This window comes from Triturus cristatus, chromosome 8, assembly GCF_964204655.1.
Source record: "Triturus cristatus chromosome 8, aTriCri1.1, whole genome shotgun sequence".
Lineage (NCBI taxonomy): Eukaryota > Metazoa > Chordata > Amphibia > Caudata > Salamandridae > Triturus > Triturus cristatus.
Window position 1 is genome coordinate 1271906807 of NC_140591.1, and position 21880 is coordinate 1271928686.

Here is a 21880-nt window from a genome sequence, read left to right on the forward strand (position 1 = left end):
GCTGCTGGGGCTACTGTTACGCCACTGGCTAAAGCCTTCCCACAAGTTATGTTACCAGCAGCAATACTCATAGTGGTGCCCTCATGCTACCCCATTCTCGCCATAGCCATCATGCCTTCAACCACAACCCTACGGATAATATACTGCTGCAAGCTAAGGCATTGTCTATGGCTAGTATTCGTCAGCCTCAGCCATCTTCCTCCTGATTTACCACCAGCTTGTTGCCCTTATGCGGCAGTTTTGGTCAATGTCTCCCCTTTGACTCCTGGCATAAATGAAGCCCCGGAGCTGTTAAAGAACAAAATTATCCAATGGCTCAACTTAAGATATATATTCCCACTTAGCAGGGCAGATCAATTTTTGATGACTAGACGAGTGGGATGGATTGGCCTGCTAAGGAAAGTCTTCAAGGGGGATTGTAGTATCATTCATTTTGAACAACCCAGATTTACAGGGGAGTCCTTATCAAGGTTGATGCCAATTGCTCCATTTGATAGAAATATTGCTTTACATCCACTGGGCTGCTTTTATCGTCACTTATGAGGCTCAGTTCCATTGTCTAGTGGTAAATCAAACAATCAACTGTTGACTGGGTGCAATTTCCCACATATCCCCCCCTATGGACTAGTCCAACAGGTTTCAGGTATTGAGTTTGTTGCAAGATAATGAATGACTCTCTCCCAGGGGGGTCTGTTCCCTCCCCTCCTGGGGGGACAGACTTGGGACCAAATTGCTGAATTTAGTAGCAGAATCATTAATTTCTAATTTATCATGTACACCTTAATATGAGGACTCCACCACAGATACTACTTACCGGCCAATTGTAAATGTTAATGCAAGTACCTATCTCCCCGCTGTGCTTCTCCCTTTAAAGCCTTCTCTGAGTATCATCCGACAGGGTCAAGAAGGTTTATATAAATTTGTTAAAAGGAATGTGTGTGAGCTGCAGAATAAGTTGGGTTCCCCAGATCGGCTATGTTTACTTCTGTTTCTGATATTATCTGCATTCAGGAAACCTGGTGTGTGGGCCCAATCCACGTTGAGGGTTTCTCTTACCATTTCCTGGGTCCTGTACCATCCTTAGCACGGCGTACCAAAGTGGGGCTACAGATTTCAATAGCTAATAAGTTACCCATTACTGTTAAAAGGCTTTCATCTGCTGCGCCCCATTCCCAGTTTCTGTGGTTATCAACTAAGGGTGGCTCCGATTTAGTGGTAGTCAATTTCTACATTAATGTATTTGATACCACCTCTAGTATGGTGGTTCATGTCCTTGATGTGGGATTGGAAGTCTTACTGAGACCTATTCATTTCAACTTTGTTTTGATATGGGCAGGTGATTTTAATGTTCAGACATGCCCCCTCCCAACGAAAGAGATATGTGGACTTTCTAGCCTTGACAGGGTTGGCAGTTCACAATTTCCTCATCATGAATATGAGCATGCGTTGAACTCCCTAATCTTTAAATATGACCTTCTTTTACTAGATTGTAAACGTAGAGCCAATGGGTTACAGATTCATACCTTTATTGGTAGTAACGTCCACACTATTATTGACCATGTCCTGATTTCCATCTCTCTTTTGACCTGGTCTATACCACTAGTATTATCCTGTCTGCAAAGAGTGACCATAATCCAGTAGTACAATCTGTTTCTTTTGGGCTAACAATACCGTAGAATCTGCATATATTTTAATATTGCCCCAGACAGGGCTGGGCAGGAACAGGCCCCCAGGAGAGTGCTACATCAAGTAGTAAGTAGGAATTCAACCGAGTTTGTCTGGAGGCAGTGTTTGACCACAAAAAGTTGTTGTCTAACTTTTAGCAGATTATTTGTACAACAAACTACCTTCTTACATGACCCCTGAGACCCACTAAAACCAGAAACTGCGGGTGGTTTGAACACTCATGTACCCAGGCTTCCCAGGGCTTGAAATTGGCCCTACACTGTGTCCCAAGGGGTCATAAGGTTATAGAACTCCTTTACAAAAAAATAAAACCAGGTATTAGCATCCAGGAAATCGATGCTACAGGAAGAGGCCTGGTCAAGCTGCCAATACGAAGAATACTAAGCTATTCTGGATAAGGTCAGTGTGCCTTTTTCAAAAAGTGATCAAATTCCAGAGATTAATTCCTTTGTCTCTTGTGAATCATGGGTAGCACATTTCTTGGCCATTTTCAATTATAATCAGGATGGTATTCGCCCAACTGTGTGTGAGGGGGCTTTAAGCAAGAATTCCCTGCCTTTGAATATTACTCTTGAGGAGGTCCTCCTTAACCTAAATCAAAGCGCTGCCGGGAAGGCATAAGGCCCAGATAGGGTACCAGTTGATGCTTTTAAAGCAGCCAGGGATCTATGGAGCCCCATCCTGACTCTGGTATTTAACGCAGCTGCGGAGTGTATGATTCCTCCCTCCTGTGTTGTCTCAATAATCGTGCCCATTTTTAAGAAGGGTGATAAATCAGACCCCAAATGTTGTCCCCCCATTTCCCCACTAGATTCATCAGTAAAATTGCTCAGTAAGATATTATTAATGACATTAGAGGAATGGGTACAGAATGACTTTATTTTATCAGAAGCACAGTTTGGATTCAGGAAGGGCCTGGGGATGGTCAAGCAATGTGTAAACCTGGAGTTGCTGATCGGAAGGTATACTAGAGCTAAGCCAGGATCCCTTTACCTATGCTTCACTGATTTAAGCAGTGCGTTTGACTATTCCATTCTCTGGCCAACCCTGATTTCCCGTGGTGTCCCGTGGGGAACGATTTGATTTCTCACACATCTGTATGGGAATTTGTCATCTAAGGTTCGATATGCCCCCCCCCCGTGAATGCTCCACTCCCTTCAGGGTTAGGAGAGGGATTTGAGAGGGCTGTGTATAGGCTCCCCTCTTGTTTTTGCTTTTTATTAATGAAGTTTATGGTGCTCCGAAGGGTCTGCAGGCCGATGAGTCCAGCATCGCCGGACACCCCATTCCTTTATTGTTATACACTGACAATATGTTTTATTATCTCGGACACCCGTTGGCTTGCAGAAGCTAATGAATGCATTTCAGGTCTTAATGGAATCCAAGAAAATGGCGATTAACAAAACTAAAACCTATACAAAAAAAAATGCATACCCTTCTTCATTGGGGATTCCGTGATAACCAGAGTAAATTACTTCTGCAACGACTGGATTTTATTCTTGAGAAACGGTGCCTGGTCCCAGCAGGTGCTAAATGGCAAACTGAAGATGAGAAGACATTGCTTTTGGAATTTTAGTTTTTCCCATTAATTGGATAGCCGACCTGTTGGGGAGATGGTAGACAAAGGCAAGGCTAGAGGAGTCTCCACTGTTACTTTTCGGGAGGGATTGTGGGGTTATACCCCTAGAAACCACTTCAGGTAGAGGAAAATATTTTCCTAAACTGTTTGTTATGTCTACCCTATTTGGATCCCTGATGGCCCAAAAATGTTATCTCTCCACAAGAGTTTTATTAAGGTAACCTTCCTTAAACATAGAATTGACCGCAGAATGTGTGAAGAGTTGAAGAAACCCACTGTTGCCTTTTATATGCTGTTCAACCCCCCGGAGGGTTGTTAATATTACATGTCTTGTGTAAATATTATTCAGCATCGTCATGTTCTGACCAGATTACGAGTGGGCACAGTTCATCATTTAGATGCCTTTCATAATATGAAGATTCGCCCACCGGACATGGTGGGCCGTCCTTGTGACGGTTTGTCTAAGCAAGGCACTCAGCACTTTATGTTGTTCTGTGACTTCTACAAGAAACGTAGGCGTTATTACCGTAAATCAATTTTTCTTGCAGAGAATATTAGAAATTATAAAAATGCACTGAGCTATTTTTTTGCACTAGGAGATCCCTTTGTATGTTTCAACGTTGCTCTTTTCAGAAGGGGGTCAATACACCTCAAGAAAAGTATGTATGTTATATGTGACAATAGGAGTAAGTAGGGCTGCCTTTTAACATTTGTTTTGAGCATCTATGTTTTTATGTTGTCTATTGTATTTACTTTTATGGCTGTTTTTAAATCTGGCGAATAAAGTTTATCGAATCGACAAAAAACATTGATCAAGCTTTACCAAGGTCCTCTAATATTCATTTATGATATCTCGATATTTACCACGTATAAACATTCAGCGGCTATCATTGTCCACTCTAAGACTAACTTGCAACCAAAGCAATCCATCAAAGTAAGATTATCTTAATATTCGAGCATTAGTCATAATTGGAAAGAATCCTGAGAATATTAAATGGGGTCAATTTATTAATGGCATCCAAAGGCAATAATCTAACCCGCCAACATCTCTTTTTTTGCCAATCGCGGAGTATTATATTAATCAACCATCATATGAAACGGTTTGCAGGTTGTAGTGAGAGAATCCGAGGAGGCGGTCATGGACGTGGGGGTGCCAAAAGTGATTGTCGCACCGGGCACCACCAGCGCTAAAGACGGCCCTGTTTCGAGGGAACGTGCAGTCATCTTAGAAACTTTTTCCAGAAACCACTGGAAGTGGTAAAAAAAATAGAAGAATCAAGGCCTTAAATTCCAGTTCAATGGGTCATGTCATCTTCTTCTACAAAATAGAAAAGGTCTACAGCATTTCTGGTCAGCAGACACCTGGATGTCTTTCATAAGGAAACTGGAGAACGGGAGATTACACCCCTAAGAACAGCACATCAAACGTAAAATCCCTTCTATCTTTTTATAAGGACTAGTATGGTCATCGCAAAGTTATTTACCTCAGGCAATTAAAATGGAAGTGAGGATTTGGTAGTGTTTTTGAGGTCCATCAGTCTCCCTCGATAGAGGCTGCTAGACTGACGATTAAAAATGCTGGTATAACTGTAGAAGGATTTCTGCAAGTGTTAAATTACTGTTGTGGTTGCTCCAAGCTAAACTGCTCTCAATAAGTTAAGAAAACTTAGGAGAAACGAATACTTGTGAGGGGTTCCCCTTTTCACTTTAGATCTCTGTTAAGGACCCATTCAGTTTTATAGATTGGAGAAAAGAGGATTTTGTCAAAGTCCCAATTAAAAGGATAATAAAAGCACAATTGATACTATTGTTTAAAGACAGTCAATTAGGGCAGACGTTAGGTATTGTGAAAATGTGGCCCACATCCACCCAATAGCACTGTCTGCAGAGTGGAGTGTGAGAGACATTCGTATATCAATTTTTAAATCAGACGGCTTAGAAATATAAGGGGACTGCGGGCGTGGCATTAGGTGCCTCAGGGGAAAGATTACAATACGTCTGACATTTACAAAGTTCAAATACTGGTTCATTTTTTGTTTGACTCACTTTAAATAAACGTTGTCGTCATTTGATTAAACCCCTCCCTGCTTTTAAAAGGTTTCATTCAACCTGTGAGAGACCCCTCTTATTTTTATATAAGCCAAAATTGGTTAGTGCTTGTTTCTGTCTTTTTCCATTTTTACGGCAATAAGTTTATTGTTATGAGTTTTAGAGAAATAAGCATGTAAAGTAATTGTGACTCATCTCTCTGTGGAGAGTTGTGTGTATTGTTCTTTTTAAATAAAAATGTAAATACTTATAATGAAACATGAAATATATGAAACACATGTGGCAGCATCTTCATAAACAGCACAGTTGTTCTCCGGTTCCATTTAAAACTACACTGCTGCATACCAAAGGTGCCTTTTTAACCTTCTACGTGCTTTGGTAATTAATGTCAAATATTTAAAGCATTTAACCGGAAGTACTTTCTTCCCATCAATGACCCACTTTCTCATACCTAATCGTCACACAAACCATAGCCATGGTTCTGGTAACTGTGCCAGGATGTCCTCCCATAGCTCTCTTAAGAGAGAACGAAATGCGTTGTAAAGGAACGCGTGGTAACGGCGTGGTCGTTGTTAAGACCGCCTGGTTAAGGCATGTGTGGTTCAGGCTTGCGTGGTTGTGTCATACAACCCTGATTTTTAGTTAGGTATTTTTGCCTATATCCTTTTTGACAATGAGGTACCAGTCTTCCTTCATAGGGCCACCAGCTACAGTTAATTTAAGAGGTGCGCTGCAAGATCTTTGCTTACAGTACACACATTAATTAGCATGAATAAAGAACGAAAAAGTGTCTGTTCAAAGGGACCTTTTAAACTTAAATAGGAATACCGATAGTTCCAGTCTATAGCTGCAAAATACAACAATGGAGCCATTCGCAGAGTCCAAACACAAGGATTTGGCAGGAATAAAACATCTGATATTATATAAGGGCCACAGCACAAGGAGGTCTTACATATGATTTCTGCAATTTACCTGAATGACCAATTCCTCTCCAGTGCCACCAATCTGTTGGGCTGCTTCTTTTAATATTTCTTTAGAGGGATGGTGAATAAAGAGTATCTAGTTTATCTGAGTAATAATATATTTATTTCCTTGATGTAATCTAGCTATCAGTTTCCTAATGGGGCTTGTACCTCAATATACAAGATTTTGGGATATTACTTTCCTATTATTCTTAAATGTTTTCTCCTCCTTCTTTCAATAATTTGAGTATTAAATTCTATTTTCCCTAATTTATATTAGTCTTACATAAAATTCAAAGGAAATCCTATTTTCAATTGGTGAAGACAGTGCCTGAAAATAGTAGTTGCAATTTTGAGGTTGTCATCAATCCAAGGAAACTTTAGACCTCTGAGGAGTGATGTTACTAGAAGGTGCACAGGAGATTTGTTATTCTCTTGGATGCTGTCTATTCCCAAATATCAAATAAAGAGTGTTTAACTTAAACGTGGTTAAGACTTCTCCTGGTAAGTTGACTGTAACAAACAAAAACATTCTCACAAAGTTCTCTTCTTCAGGAAGAAGAGCTGTGGCCCAGCAAGTGAATTTTCACACTAGAGCTTCCCCTTGAAAATAACATACTTGAAAATAACATAGGTAAATACATGTAAATAAAGGCAGTGATAAAGCTAAACATCGAGAAATAATGAAAACTGAATTCAATTTCTGTCCTGTCTTTGAGGAGTATTCACAAACTGTATTGTCTAGTATGTTTTGTAGTACTACTAATGCTATAGAAAATGCTACTTGCAAACTTTTATGCAAAAGTCAATGTCATCGCCTCCCCTATCTTTTATGTGCCAAGATCTTGACTGGGGAGAATTGTGCAGGTATACCTTTTAGGGGCCGATTCCGACCCGGGTTGGAAGGGCACCGAACGCGATCTGGCCGGAAAAACTACGAGCCGTACGCGTGTTTTCCACCCGACTCGTACAGCTGTACGAGCGAGCCAGTACGATGCGAGCTACATGAAATTCACCGACCGAGTCGGTTCCAGGTCCGAACCGCTCCGTACGTCTTGGTCGTAACCTAATCGTTGCATGCAATGGATGCGATTCACGACCGAGCCAGTACGATGCACGCGTCGGACAGCCTGTGCGAGCCGGAGTGTCCGGCTCACAAAAGCTCCCGGAGTCGGACTTCGGGGGTCCGCGTCGGACCCCCCGACACCCGCAGCCGTATGACTCGCACACAGGGGGAGACCCATGGGTCTCCCCCACACAGGCATGTACGGCGCGGATGGCACCGACGCGTACCCACTGTAGGGGGGCGCACTTGTTCGAGACGCACCCATTCAGTCAATGGGAGCACATGTACGTGTCGTACAACTGGCTCCCATTGACTTCTATGGGAGTCCGACCAAACCAAGTCCGACAGCATACGTGCGCATTGTACTCTCTCGGTCGGACTGTAGGGGTCCGGCTCGGTCGGAAAACACTCCGGATACGACTCGGTCGGAGTGCTTTCCGACCCAGATCGGAATTGGCCCCTTAGTAATAAATTTGAGAGAGATGAGGAAGTGGCTGGAAAAAGTGGCTATGGAGAGGGTTTTTGGTACAAGCAAGAAGGGGTTAAAGTGCTACAAAGGGGTTTAGAGAGTGACATGCGCCCCTCCACAAAGAGTAAGAACATTGGTGTTCTAAAAGTTCCAAAATTACTACAGGCAAAAAGTCCCAAACAGCAGTATATGTACTCCAGCTCAGACCTTGAGTAACTCAAACCACACACATGGCCAGTGACTGATACTGCAACACCCTCTCATAGAAAATAATGGATGAATGGAATGGAGGTCTAAAATAGATTCCCATATTAAATAATGTTACAATTAATTGTTTTATTTACATTAAAAAAATATATAAAGATTTATTTTAGTGTTGAAAATGTACTATAAATTGTAAAAATATATCATTTTACTTTTAAAATATTTTAATTACTCGTTTTCACATATTGTTTTTAAAAAATGAATGTAAAGCTCTTTAAAAAAATAATGTTGCTAATTAAAACTAAATATATGCATAACTTTAAGTAACTTTGACCACATAATAAATCAATATAAAACAATTCAGCTAGATGGATTGTATTAAAATAAATCTTTAAAAATACATGATTTTCATATACACAAATTTGCTATTTAATGCAAAATTAAGTTAATAGTACGGCAAGGTTTTTTAATGATACTTTTACAATAAATATATAAAATTAGTTAACATTAACATTTAACATACAAACATTTAAAGTTTGCTTTAACTTTACTATACTTCACTTTAGGTAGGCCCACAAAAGAACATACTGCTGAACGTCCTCACCTCCTTTCCTTGCCCAAACTTAGGGGCATATGTACAAGAACTTAACGCCGCTGTAGCGTCAATTTTTTGATGTTACAGCAGCTTTTTTTATTGCCTTATTTACGAACTGCCGCTAATTGCAGTTAGCGGCACTTTTCCGGCGTAAACCTGAATTTTAAAAATCGCCACTTCTGTTAGCGAGACTTAACGAAAATGAGATGCAAGGTGGGCATTCCGGTGCAAAAACTGCTACTATCGCCACTTCGCGATATTTACAATGAAATTCACATACTGTGATAACCCCTGAAAACTGCTGCTAAATCCAGTTAGAGGCAGATTTTTAAAACCAGAAAATAGCTGGTCTTAAAACTGGTGAAAACACATGGTCCACATGTTAGGTGTTTGGGTGCTGGACAGCGCTGCAAGGAACATTGCTGCGCTGCCCTGTGCCAAAAACAAAAGGATAGGGATGCACCCTATCAATAGGATAGGGTGCATTCCTGGGCCCCATTAATGAAAAGTGTTGCATCGCTGGGCCAAAAAAGTGTTGCGACAATTTTCACTGCGCCCTTCTTTGCGACACCATGGATGTGTCGTATTCAACGTACGGTGCTCCATGTCGCAATCAATGACAGATATCCTGACCTATCTGCCAGCGCGATAGTCATGCATTGTCACAGTTGTGTTGCAAGCATGACGCAACTCCAGCAATGTATGGGGCCAGCCTATCCCTATGGCACTACGTCACCCTTACGCCTGCCGTGAGGAAGGCAAAAGATTTTGATGCAATGGCACCCTAGAATTGTTGCAGTGAAATCTTAGAGACTTCACTGCATACATCATACCTGACACAGGGCTTCACCAGATGCGTCACTTTGTAAATACGGCACAAAGTGGTGCAAGATTCACACAGGAAGTACGTCAAGAAAATTACGCACTGGCGGCATTGAACTGCCAGAAGGGGCTCAGGATTAAGCCCCCGTGTCTTTTTCCCCTACGATGGTGCACAATGGCTGCCATGCGCCAACGCAGGCACCCTTGCGCCATGTTGCAAGGGTGACTGTGTTGCGGAGTTGATTGATATTGTGGCTCCATCTCTACTCGAGATGTTAGCAGGTGCATCTGGACTACTGGAGGGCGTGAGCGAACCAGTCGGCATTCTTGGAGTGTTGTTTGCCTGATCTTTTATTGAGGGGTGCCAGGGTACCGGCGCAGTTGGAGATCCGTCGGTGGAGGTTGCACGCTGCGGTGTTGGAGTCTGTAATCGTTGACGAAGTGGTGGTGCTGAGGGAGTTGACAAGAAGTTCTTTGGAGGCCTTGATCCAGCTGTGATGGAGGAGGGGCGATGATGGCGGTGGTGTATGGTGGGCGTGGTGAAGGCGTGATGTATATAATGATGGTCGGTCCAGAAGAGTTCTGTGTTGTGGCTGTAGTTGAATTTCCCGCTGGCGGAGAAGACGGGCTCGAGCGTGTGTCCGGCAATGTGGGTTGGTGCGGTGACTAGCTGCTTGAAATCGAGGTTGGCAAGGTTCCCCAGGAGGGGGGTGGTGTTCTCATCACTGGGGTTATCCAGGTGGAACTTGATGTCTCCGAGTAAGATGTAGTGAGTGGATGGGAAAGCCTGGGGTGCGATGAGGTCTACAATGTCATCAGTGAATGGGGGTTCATTGCCCGGGGGCATGTAGGCGAAGGTGCCGCGGAGGGTGGTGTTGGGGTTTGGCCTGGATCTAGAAGTGTAGGCATGCCATGGTTGCCATTGGGTCATTAGAGTGCGTGGTCAGTCGGACTGTGCTTTTGTAGACTATGGCAATGCCGCCTTGTCACACCTTGGAGCACATACACACAACTAACGCACCCATAATGCACTATTAGGCATTCCGCCACGCTTGGTAAAAAGGTAGCGCCTTCCTTGTGTAATGACCAGACTCTCAGATACCGGTAGCGGAAGCTTGACATTGCCACCCACGTCCTTGGAGAGTAGTATAAGAGGGCGTCTCAACCTGGCACCGGGGCTTGCCTTACTGTTCCTGTATGGAGTTTAAACCACGCCCCTCCTTCCGTCTACTCAGTCCTATGTTTCTGAGTGCCAGACGTTCCTTGTGCGATCTAGCTGTTTTCCTTTCCCTAATGACTACGCAGTCGGATGTCAATTACCTGTTCGGTGTCTGAGCCGACGAATGCCTTACCTCTTTCCCCTTGCTCAGTGTGTCATTTTGGACCCCCCCCCACCAACGCTTGTTCAAAAAATTATCGAGTCGGCACACTCGCGTCTCATTTCTCACCGGACGCTCAAGTGAAACGAGCTGTCCGAGGGCCACATTGTTCGTTTTCCTTCCATTATTTTGCTCTTTTAACATGTTCCAACGAAGAAGGTTTTCACGGCTGTGACTGAGGGAAGTTGCAGATATTGACCGAACGGGAGAGAAATTACTCATCAGGTCAATGCACTGATGAAGACGTCTTTCTTTTCTTTTTTACTTTTATTTTGTAAAGTCGGGTGGACTTAACCTACAGAGGAAAAACGTTTCTTTGAAAACTGATTGAAAAATATAAGTGCCATAAACTACAGGGAGTGAGATTAACTCCTGAAACTTCCAGCTTCTGGGAGAAAGCTTGAATGGTGAGTATTTGGTCATACACAGAGAACGTGCAGGGGGAGGAAAGAGAATGAGAAATAAGGTTAAACTGTGCACAATATTGGGGACCTAGTAAAAGTTGTTTGTTTATTGTTCTGCTTCTTTTATTATTTTCTGTTTGTGCAGAGTTCAGTCCCATGTAGCGACCAGTCCTCGTATTGAAGAGAGTATTGCAGTCTTCTCTTCCTTTGAAATGGTTGTTTACACAACTGTTTCCCTTCTCTCCCAGGAGGGAGTAGTCTATGTTTGAGTTTACTCTATATACTCATTAAGGCACTACCTTTTGGGGGATTGGAGTCTTTGCTCCTCTGGTTTCGGGCTTCTCAAGTTAGTAAAGCCTCTTGGTCTGACACTCCTCCTGGATGGTCGGGGTGGTCCTTGCGGGTGATTTTGTAGCCGTCCGGGATGGCGAGGGCGATGTCCGGTACGGAGCAAAGGTTGGTCCAGGTTTCCATGAAGAAGGCCATGTCTGAAGAGGTGTGTCAAGGAGGTTCTAGAATTCAGTGGCGTATTTGTGGAGGAGCCGCACGTTGAGGAGGATGCAGTAGAGCCAGTTGGGTGCGCTGTTGGTCAGCTGGGCAGCAAGAGGCGCTGTGTGCTGATGTGGCAGGAGGTACGTTTGCAGTTTCAGCAGGCACAGAGTGCAAGGGTATTCTACGGTGATGCTACATGGCAGGTGGCGTGGCGTCCAGGGTTGTGGGTGAGGAGGGTGCTGGCATCGTAGCGGTGGAGTGTCCAAGAGGCAGGGTCTCTGGTGCTGGGCGCGGTGCAGGAGCGGACGGACGCAGACGGGCTTGCCTTTGGTGCACCAGTGGCACACCCACTGTACATGGCCAAACAGCGTCTGCCATTAAGTAATGCTGCAGGGGGCTGGACAGCTGGGTGGTGGGAAATACGGGAAAGGACACTTGAGGGGGCGGGGATGCAGGGGATCGCAGCGGTAACAAGGGAGAGGATAGGGGAAAAGGAACTGCAAAAAAGCACAGGAAAAACAAACGTAAACAAAGCAAAGATTTTAAAAAAAGACAAAGGTAGAAAAGCAACGGAGAAGAGCAGAAAGATGAACAGGAACAGCAGAAAAGAGGGACAGGAGGGCAGTCAAGCTGCATTGCAGTGACGCTCTACCACTGGACTGACAGGGACAAGGCGCAGGCAGGAGCCTGTGGGTGGTTGAGGAACTCGAACACCTGACCTCCAGGTTAGAGGAACCAGCAGCAGTTGGGGACAGCAGCAGAAGCAACCAGACAGCACAGCCCTTTGGGAAGAGGAAGTTTACTAAGGGTTAGTCGCCCGTACACCCAAAAGCAAACTAACATGGGGCAAGGCAAGGCAGCACCACCCAGTTCCCTCTGCCGATCTAACAGTGGCAACCAGATTCCACAGTTTCCCAGCGAGTAACAGCGGATCAAGCTGCATACCCAAGGGCCTGGGCCGGAACCGGCCCCCATGCCCCTGGCACCCACTGCCACCTGTCAGGATCCAGAAAACTCTGAAGAATTCAGTCTGTGCCATAATGAATCTGAATTCCAAAAAAGGAGTCAGAAAACCAGAACACTTCCATGGAGTGAAGCCTGGCTTAAGTGGAATTTCAAGATGGCTGCCCTGCAATTTCCAATGGGTATGCGGTCTAGTTGTTCACCTGAAAAGATCGTTTAGAATCTTATGTCTAGCGCGCGCCTGCTAAGCTCTGAGCACTTCACTGAAGTACTTTGAGTCATACGCACCTCTTTTCAGAAGCTCGTGTTTTCCTCAGTCAGGTAGTTAATCTCTTGTCGTCGGTGTTACTGTGCGTCGCGCAGTTTTTGAATACCGGTCGATTCCCCGTCAGGCCTCCCGACCTTTCTTTTAGTTAGTGTCTCAGTTTTGTTGGTTTTGAGTCTGCGCGTTGAGTGTTAGTCTTGCGCATGCCCAAAACTAGTAAAGTCAGGAAAAAACTGGATTATCATCTACCTCGCCTTCCGCAAATTATCGGCAGAGTTAAGTGTCTCGGTGCACTCGGTCTGAGACTGCGCATCGTGTTCTTCTTCCACACATGTCTAAAACCAAGCAACTAGCCTTAACCAAAAAACTAGCGTATTTCCAAGATCTTCTCGGGTGCTGACACTTCCAGATAACGAGGCTACGAATGGCACAGCTACAACTCGTCAGTCTCTTCTGACCACTCATTTCGAAGAGAAAGGAGCCTGACAGAACTCGTCTGGAGAATTGAAAGATTAGTGAAAAGAGTTTGTGCATTGTATTTAAACTGTCTTGTTTATTCCTGAAAAGATTATTAGCGCATTTAGAAAAGTTGATTAACTCACCTTATTGTTTCATCCTTCCAAAGTTGTAAAATCATGCAAAGAGAAAAGAAAAATTATAATGTTAATTTTACAACACTGTTTGCTTTATAATTGCACAAACTATACCTTTGAGAAGTTAAAAATAAAAAAAGGTATTCAGCAGAGAAGCTAAATCCAAGGAGGAAAGGGGTAGGTAGAAAAATAAGAGAATTTGTGAGGAAGGAAATTTAGGAAGTAATAGAAAGTGTAATTAAAGTGTGGTATTATATTTTCAGGTATTCCTGGATCACTTTCACCATACTTGGACTGAAAAAAGAACGTGAAGAAAAAGACAGTGTCCAGGAAGAAATCCGAAAACCTTGGCAGCCTCTTCTTCAGTTTATTATTTTGTCCCACCCCTTCTCCCCCTTTGGAATCTGTTGGACACTTGTATAATATTAGCAGGTGTCTGGGGATTTTTCAGAGGGAATTGGGAAAAAGCTGCATTCTGCTCCTGCGCAAGAACAAGAGAGAACCCTTCATGACACCACCAATGGCTGATCTCAGCGACTTGATCCAGTTAGTGGAGTCCCCCACCAGTCTTGTGAGATACCCTCTGTGATGTAATTCAGCCGCAGCACAGAGATTGGTCAGGATATGTTGTGCGTCACTCACAGGTGCTAGGCTTGGGCCCGACACGCCCCCAGGCCTCCTACGCTACACGTCACACCTTCTCCTCACCTGGACATGTACACCGGGGCTCAATGCACTTCACTCTCCAAATCTGTGACTCAGCCAGCAAGAGCCTCAGCCAGGTGGGATTTCACAAGCATGGGTACACCAGTCACCGCCAAGCCCGCTGGCGAATCTCCTGATGCAGGTGATGCAACAGGGCCCCCTTAGGCGTGAAGTTGCAGCGCTCTCACCACACAAGTTTGGCACAGCTTAGGGGGCTCACCATCCACAGCAACCGGCCAGGCAACATCCTCCGGCCTGTGATGCAGAGATGCTCAGCCCACCCTTGGTAATCTCCTCCGTGTACCCCGGTATAGGGGTGGCACCTGGTATGTGATGCAGACTTCCCTAGTTTGGTGCGCAGGAGTGCCTCTACCATTTACAGCTCCAAGGTGCGCCAGGCGGTCTTCTTACACAGGTCAGCAACATGTCTCCATGCGACCTGCCAGACTTCACCACCAGGTAAGGGTGATCGTCGACACCTCAAACTCTACCGCCCCGGCCCAGCAACTCCACAGCACCTCTGCCTCCCACTCTGGGTCACAGACGCAGGCCCAGAGAGGCCTCCGGGCCCGGGGTCTTTCCCCGCTTTCAAGGTTTTGACTGCCATGGTGTTGTAAGGAGGGCGCTCTGAAAAGTGATGCATCACTGGTTTTTCCCAACGATGTGCCTCGTTTCATAACTGTAGCTCTGAGTCTGCATTTCCTCTTCCTCTGGGACTCTGGATGGTCATCCTGGCTGTTGGGGAGCTTGGGGGGTTGTTGATCTGTGCTGCACTTGGCCCTAGCTTCTCCATTCGTTTCTATTCCCTATTTTTCTTGGAGGTGGACTTATAGGCTATTTATGCCTCTAGATGCAAAAAAGTCACGTTGGGCTGACTAACGTGAGGTTATTTTTTGCCACTAATAAGCCTTTCATCACTTTTCTCTCGCTACCGTCAACATTTTTATCGCCTTGACGCTAGTGTTAGCTGCAGTTTTCACCGTGGCTAGCTGTTACTATCGCCATGTAGCGACGTATTGAAAATACATCACTAACAGGGCGATAGTTTCTGGTGATAGGCCGCGTTAAGAAAACTGCCGCCAACTAATGCTAACGCTAGTTAGCGGCAGTTCTTGTACATATACCCCTTATTTTGCACCCAGAGGGCTTTCCCTGCTTGTCTTCCTTTCCGTGCCCAGCCCTGGAAATCCCCTACACCACGGTTCATCCTTGGATCTTTCCTGTTGAGATCGTCCTACTCCTAGCCCGTCTCTTCCAGAGGAGCTGGTGCCAGGGTTGGTCATCTGTGCACTTGACATCAACATCTATCCCTCTTGTTCCAGATGGTCTGTCTGGGGTCGGATCTTAGTTGTCATGTTCTCCTTCCTTTGTCAAAGTTCTTTCTCAGTTTCCTGGGTCTGCATTCTTCCTGGTACAGTGAAAGTCCTTTTTAGGTCGAGCCTAGCACAGCGCAATGCCCTGCACTACAAGGCTTCTTGAAACTGCTCTGTGTGGGTCTGTCTCCCCCCACGCATTGGGTTGGCTTTTGTGTGTGTCTATCAATAATGAAAGCACGCAAATGGCTAAAGCCGGGTGCGTGTCCCACCTCTCTTGAAATGTTCACTCCCACGGCGTTTTGCTTGCGGGAGCAAGCAGAGGCACGCAGGGTGGCAGCTGCATTCCTCGTGGGTCAGGTTAATATCTACTTGTTTGGGGAAACAACCTTTACAACGCAACTTTTACAACGCACTACACTTACAACGCATTTTTTACAACGCAAAATCCATTACAACGCATTCCATTACATAGCATGACACTACAACGCATTTTTAAAAACTACCTTTACAACGCATTCCATTACAACGCATACTACCTTTACAACGCATACCATTACAACGCATAATATTACACTACACTATCCAACACTTACCCTACTGTTCCACCCCCTGGAGTTAGAATAGTAATTTTTACCCCTATACTATCCAACACTTACCCTACTGTTGCACCCCCTGGAGTTAGAATAGTAATTTTTACCCCTATACTATCCAACAATTACCCTACTGTTGCACCCCCTGGAGTTAGAATAGTAATTTTTACCCCTATACTATCCAACACTTACCCTACTGTTGCACCCCCTGGAGTTAGAATAGTAATTTTTACCCCTATACTATCCAACACTTACCCTACTGTTGCACCCCCTGGAGTTAGAATAGTAATTTTTACCCCTATACTATCCAACACTTACCCTACTGTTGCACCCCCTGGAGTTAGAATAGTAATTTTTACCCCTATACTATCCAACACTTACCCTGCTGTTGCACCCCCTGGAGTTAGAATAGTAATTTTTACCCCTATACTATCCAACACTTTCCCTACTTTTGCACCCCCTGGAGTTAGAATAGTAATTTTTCCCCCTATACTATCCAACACTTACCCTACTGTTGCACCCCCTGGAGTTAGAATAGCAATTTTTACCCCTATACTATCCAACACTTACCCTACTGTTGCACCCCCTGGAGTTAGAATAGTAATTTTTACCCCTATACTATCCAACACTTACCCTACTGTTGCACTCCCTGGAGTTAGAATAGTAATTTTTACCCCTATACTATCCAACACTTACCCTACTGTTGCACCCCCTGGAGTTAGAATAGTAATTTTTACCCCTATACTATCCAACACTTACCCTACTGTTGCACCCCCTGGAGTTAGAAAAGTAATTTTTACCCCTATACTATCTAATACTTACCTTAAATGCAATTTAATATTATGCGTTGTAATGGTATGCGTTGTAAAGGTAGTATGCGTTGTAATGGAATGCGTTGTAAAGTTAGTTTTTAAAAATGCGTTGTAGTGTCATGCTATGTAATGGAATGCGTTGTAATGGATTTTGCGTTGTAAAAAATGCGTTGTAAGTGCATGCGTTGTAAAAGTGTGCGTTGTAACGACATACATCCACTTGTTTGCTTGTTTTGAGCAGGCTTGTGTTTTCAGTTGCTAGTTCTCAGTTGGGAACATATCGCCGGTCCTTCTGCTGTGACTGCGGCCCCGTTTGTGATGGGACTCCGTTTCCTCTGACAGCGCCGCGCTGAATCGTCTGCAGCTTCAGGTCGCTTTTTACAAAACAAGAGGGGATGAAAGAAACTTCCAGTGTGTGTACCTATGACTATCAAGAGAGGGATTTTATGTTTGTTACCCGTTGCTTATTTGAGCGTGTCTTATACAAAATGTAAAAAGAATAAATAAAAAAGTCAGTACGGTCTGAGTAGAAGCTTAATAAATTATTTTGCAGAATACCATTCGCATTTAAAGAAAATGGCCATATTTACAGTAAGAACATGCACATGTAATTACAGTTCGTCTGCCCCACCATCCATTCCTGATGCAGATAGAACAGTTGTTAAAGATTATGTTTATGCCATGGACGCCTCTCTACCTTATTAAAATAACTTCCTTTTATATAGCGCTTGCTACAGTTGTGTCTTTTCATAGCACCGCAAACAACATGCGTTAATTTTACAGGACACAATCATACTTCATGTATCGACATCAGATGGATTTACGGTGAGTAGGGCCCTCAGAATAAAACGCATTACCATGCCGAATTCGGAACTCTCCGCTTCGTACGGACCGTATAACACGAACCATTCATCATAAAGCTCTTGGAATAAGGACCCACTTATGGACTCGTGCTTTTCCCATATGCTTGAGATAACTATCCGTGTGCTCCCTTAATTTGGAGATTTTACTATATGTGCCTACTTCCGTTTTGAAGCTTATCGCGATTTGGAATGATATATTTAATGTTACTTCCTACTTACTGAGCTCGAAGCTAGATATTTCAGAACCCTGACGAAGTTTCCTCTGGTAACCAGGAACGAAACGTGTTGGCTGTGTGCCAGTTTTTATGATTAACCTAATAAAAGAAGCACTTTTTGGATTAACTTGGCCCGACTGTTTGACTTCGCTTTGTGTGCACCTTCCTTATTCCTGAACATGATGTTATGGATGAGTACACCTCGGCTATAAAGATGTTAGATATCCGTTTCAAAACACATAAGAGTGTAATTTTGGAAAAACGTACGTTTTTTAGATGTTATCAGATTCCTGGTGAATTTATAAATCAGAGATCAACTAGTTGAGCACACAAATAATAAGACAATCCAAGAGACTTTATTAACCACACCTGATCTGGCCCTGAGTAAGGCAGTAGAGGTAGATGCTGCTTTTGAAAGCTTCTGATGTGTTCAAGCGTTTGATGGACATGCTCTTCCAGGACGTCGTTGGAGTAACTTGTTTTTAAGATGATGTATGCATTTATGCTGTGAAAAAAGCTCTTTGAAACAGGAGACTGGCACATGTATTGCCTATACTGGAAGAGAAAGGTGTCACTTTGAAAGCTGAGAAATGTAAATTTGGTGCTCCATGTGTTGAGTATTTGGGCCATAAGTTATCTGAGTGTGTAGTTGAACTCAAGAAAAATGTTGTGAGAGTAATTGTAAATTTGTCCATTCCTTCAACAAAGGAGCAGTTGTGTTCATTCATGGGTTTGATGGAATTTTATTCCAGATGCATTCATATGGTAAACTGATAAAACTGATAAAATGTCTGCTATATTAAAAAGGGAAGTGAAAAATGTACACAAGACTTTAACTTGATCAAAACATGAATTACTAAGGCCATTCCTCTCAAGCCATTTAACACTAATGATTCAAGCATTGTAGTGACGAATGCCAGCCTGCATGGATTAGGAGTGGTTCTGCTGCAGAAAAGATATGGCAGAGAAGAAGTAGTGGGTTTTGCTTTTGGAAGAACCCTGATATTATGTGGTAGAACATGAAGCTATAACTTGCTGGTGGTGTATCATATATTTCTGTCAGTACTTGTGGGTGGTCAGAGTTTTTTATTAGGGTGGATCACAAACCTTTATTTGATTTATTCACCATGAAGGGAGGTAGTAAAGATATACCTAGAATTGCCATAAGGAGGCTAAACAATGTATGGTGTCAGCCATTAGGGGCCTCAGTGACATTGTCCCTGCGACCTGTAAATGAAGTTAAAAAATATAAGAGGGCGGGGTGAGCACACCCTGACCCACATAGGCTTGTGGGGGACCCCCACTTTGATTGGCTACCCACAACATGGACTACATGTTGTGGAAGCCATTAAAGCACTCAAGGTGATATCCCCTGTTGAAATCCATTGTAGTGAATGCCTGTTTTTGAGGGTCACACAAAGGAGCACATATGAAGGTGATAACAGATTGGAGTCATAACATGAAGTATTTATTAGTGGTGTCATACTCATTTTAAGAGTTCTGTTGAGTTCTCATGTGATTTTTCCCTGTGAAAAATGCTGATTCTCTGCTGAGGCTTGATAAACCATGTCTGAGGAAACTGTTTTTTCTCATGATTTTCTCATAGGGGTTATGGAAGGTGCCTGAGACGCTCAAATAAGAGCACATTTTCTATAAGCTCACAATTTCTTCCTCAGTCATGTGGGAAAAAAGTTTGATATTCTTTTTTTCCCCCAATAGCAGCAGCCGCCTGTCAGTTGATTCCCCAGTGTTCAACTGCAGAGCTTCCTACAGTATTCTAATGAACACTAAGAGTGCTAACATTTTGTATTTATGCCAAACATGTGGCAGACCTGAACGTCATCTTGATGGAATCGAAACTGTAAAAATTAAAATAATTTCCTACAGATAAATGAATAAAACGAGGGGTTTGTTTTTGTCATCGAAATTATGGTTAGTGCTCAAAAAAGCTAATACAAAGAAACATTTTCTCAAATATCTTCCTCATCCATTTCAGTAAAACATTCTGACATACAGAGTGAAGCATGTACTTCCAACATCAGCAACATACTTTCATCTAACTGCCTAGTAATCAACTGCAGTATCACCACCGAGTTCTAATGAACAGCCAGAGCACTAACAATTTATATTCAAGACAAAAGTGAGTCACTCTTGAAAGTCATTTAGTTGGAGCAGGAGCTGTTGCATTTAAGCCCTGCATAAGTACAGCATCCTCTTCCCACATCTGTTTACTCAGCGTACCCATCTTTTGAGTTGCTTGACAACCTAAAAGGGCTTGGGTGTCTGGAAGGAGTGACCCCTCTATGATGAGCTTTGTACAGGGCGAAGGCTGTGCACAGCAGGGGCTTGGCCACCTAATGTGACTTGTGTGTCTAGAGGGAGTGGCCTCTCAATGAAGAACTGTGCACAAGGAGAAGGTTGTGTGTAGTAAAGGCTTAATCACCTGATGGGGCTTGAGTTTCTTGAGGGAGTGAGCTCTCCATGTAGAGCTGTGCACAGAGTGAAGTATGTGCATAGTAGGAGCTTTGACTCTTAATGGTTCTAGAGTGTCAGGAGGTAGGAACTCTCCGTGAAAACTTGTGCACATGATAAGGAATGTGCGTATTAGAGACAAGGCCCCCTAATGGAGTTATTGTGTCTAGAAGGATGGGGCTACAGTGTGATTATTTTATATAAACACATATGTTTATGTACTTTATACCTTACATGACTGCCCCATTTAGTACTTTTGTTTACAAATTTCAAAGGCTGTTCTTGTTTATAGAGTAAATTGAACAGTAAATTAGTGTATGATGACATCAGTGATGTCAACAGTCATGTCATCAATTATGTCATTTGGGAAGTTATCAGTGGTGTTATAAATGATGTCACTAAACATGTCAGAGTGGCATAATATGCGAGAGCATAAGCAGTGCATGACGTGGACATAACGTATAGTTAACTCAATAAACTGTAACAGGTAAATTTCAGTGTATTTTTTAGTTTAAAATTGTATCTTTAAACTGGCATTTTCACCTAACTATTACTTCACTTTAACTTTTGCTACAGGGAATTTCTAAGAAAAGTAAGATATTATTACCAGACCTAACTATAATGTAGCTTTGACCTTTGTTTTTTTCAGGGAATTGCTGAGGAATTTCTTTAACAGTGAAGTAAGAAATTATTACCAGACCTAACTACAACATCACTTTTGTCAAACTATGGGCGGTGCGCGGTCAAGGGCCCGCCTAACACATTTCTATTTTGCGTTCCTGCACATTTCTCCCACTGTGTACAAAATTGCAGTGTGGTAAAGCGCATATAGTGTCTCTTTCCACCCGTTGGTGGTCTCAGTGTTCCTATCTGTGCTTGTGTGGGCTCATCCCCTACATAGTGGAGTGCCAGAGTGCTGAGGTGATCTGTTGTTTGTGGTTTTGTTAACTTTCAGTGCTCACTATTCAGTTGGCGTGCTTCAGGTTTGGAGTGCCTTCCTATTCTGGTGCTTGGGCATCGGCTCTTTTGTCTCTTCTCCGACAACAAGCGTGATTTTCCATGGCAGGAGTTGTTCATCAGGATCAGCTGCCGGCTCACACAGCCATCCAAGCTGGTTCCTGTAGTCTTCCAGCTGCCGGCTCCCGCAGTCTTCCAGTGAAGCATCCGGCTCCCGCAGTCTTCCGTTAACGCTGCCGGCTCCCATAGTCTACCGGTGAAGCTGTCGGCTCCCGCAGACTACCGGTGAAGCAGCCTGCTCCCGCAGTCTTCCGGTAAAGTAGCCGGCTCCCTCAGTCTTCCGATACATTAGCTGGCTCCGGCAGATCTCGGCCGAGATGCAGTAGAGAAACTCTTAGTCAGAGTGGGTGCTACTCTGTACG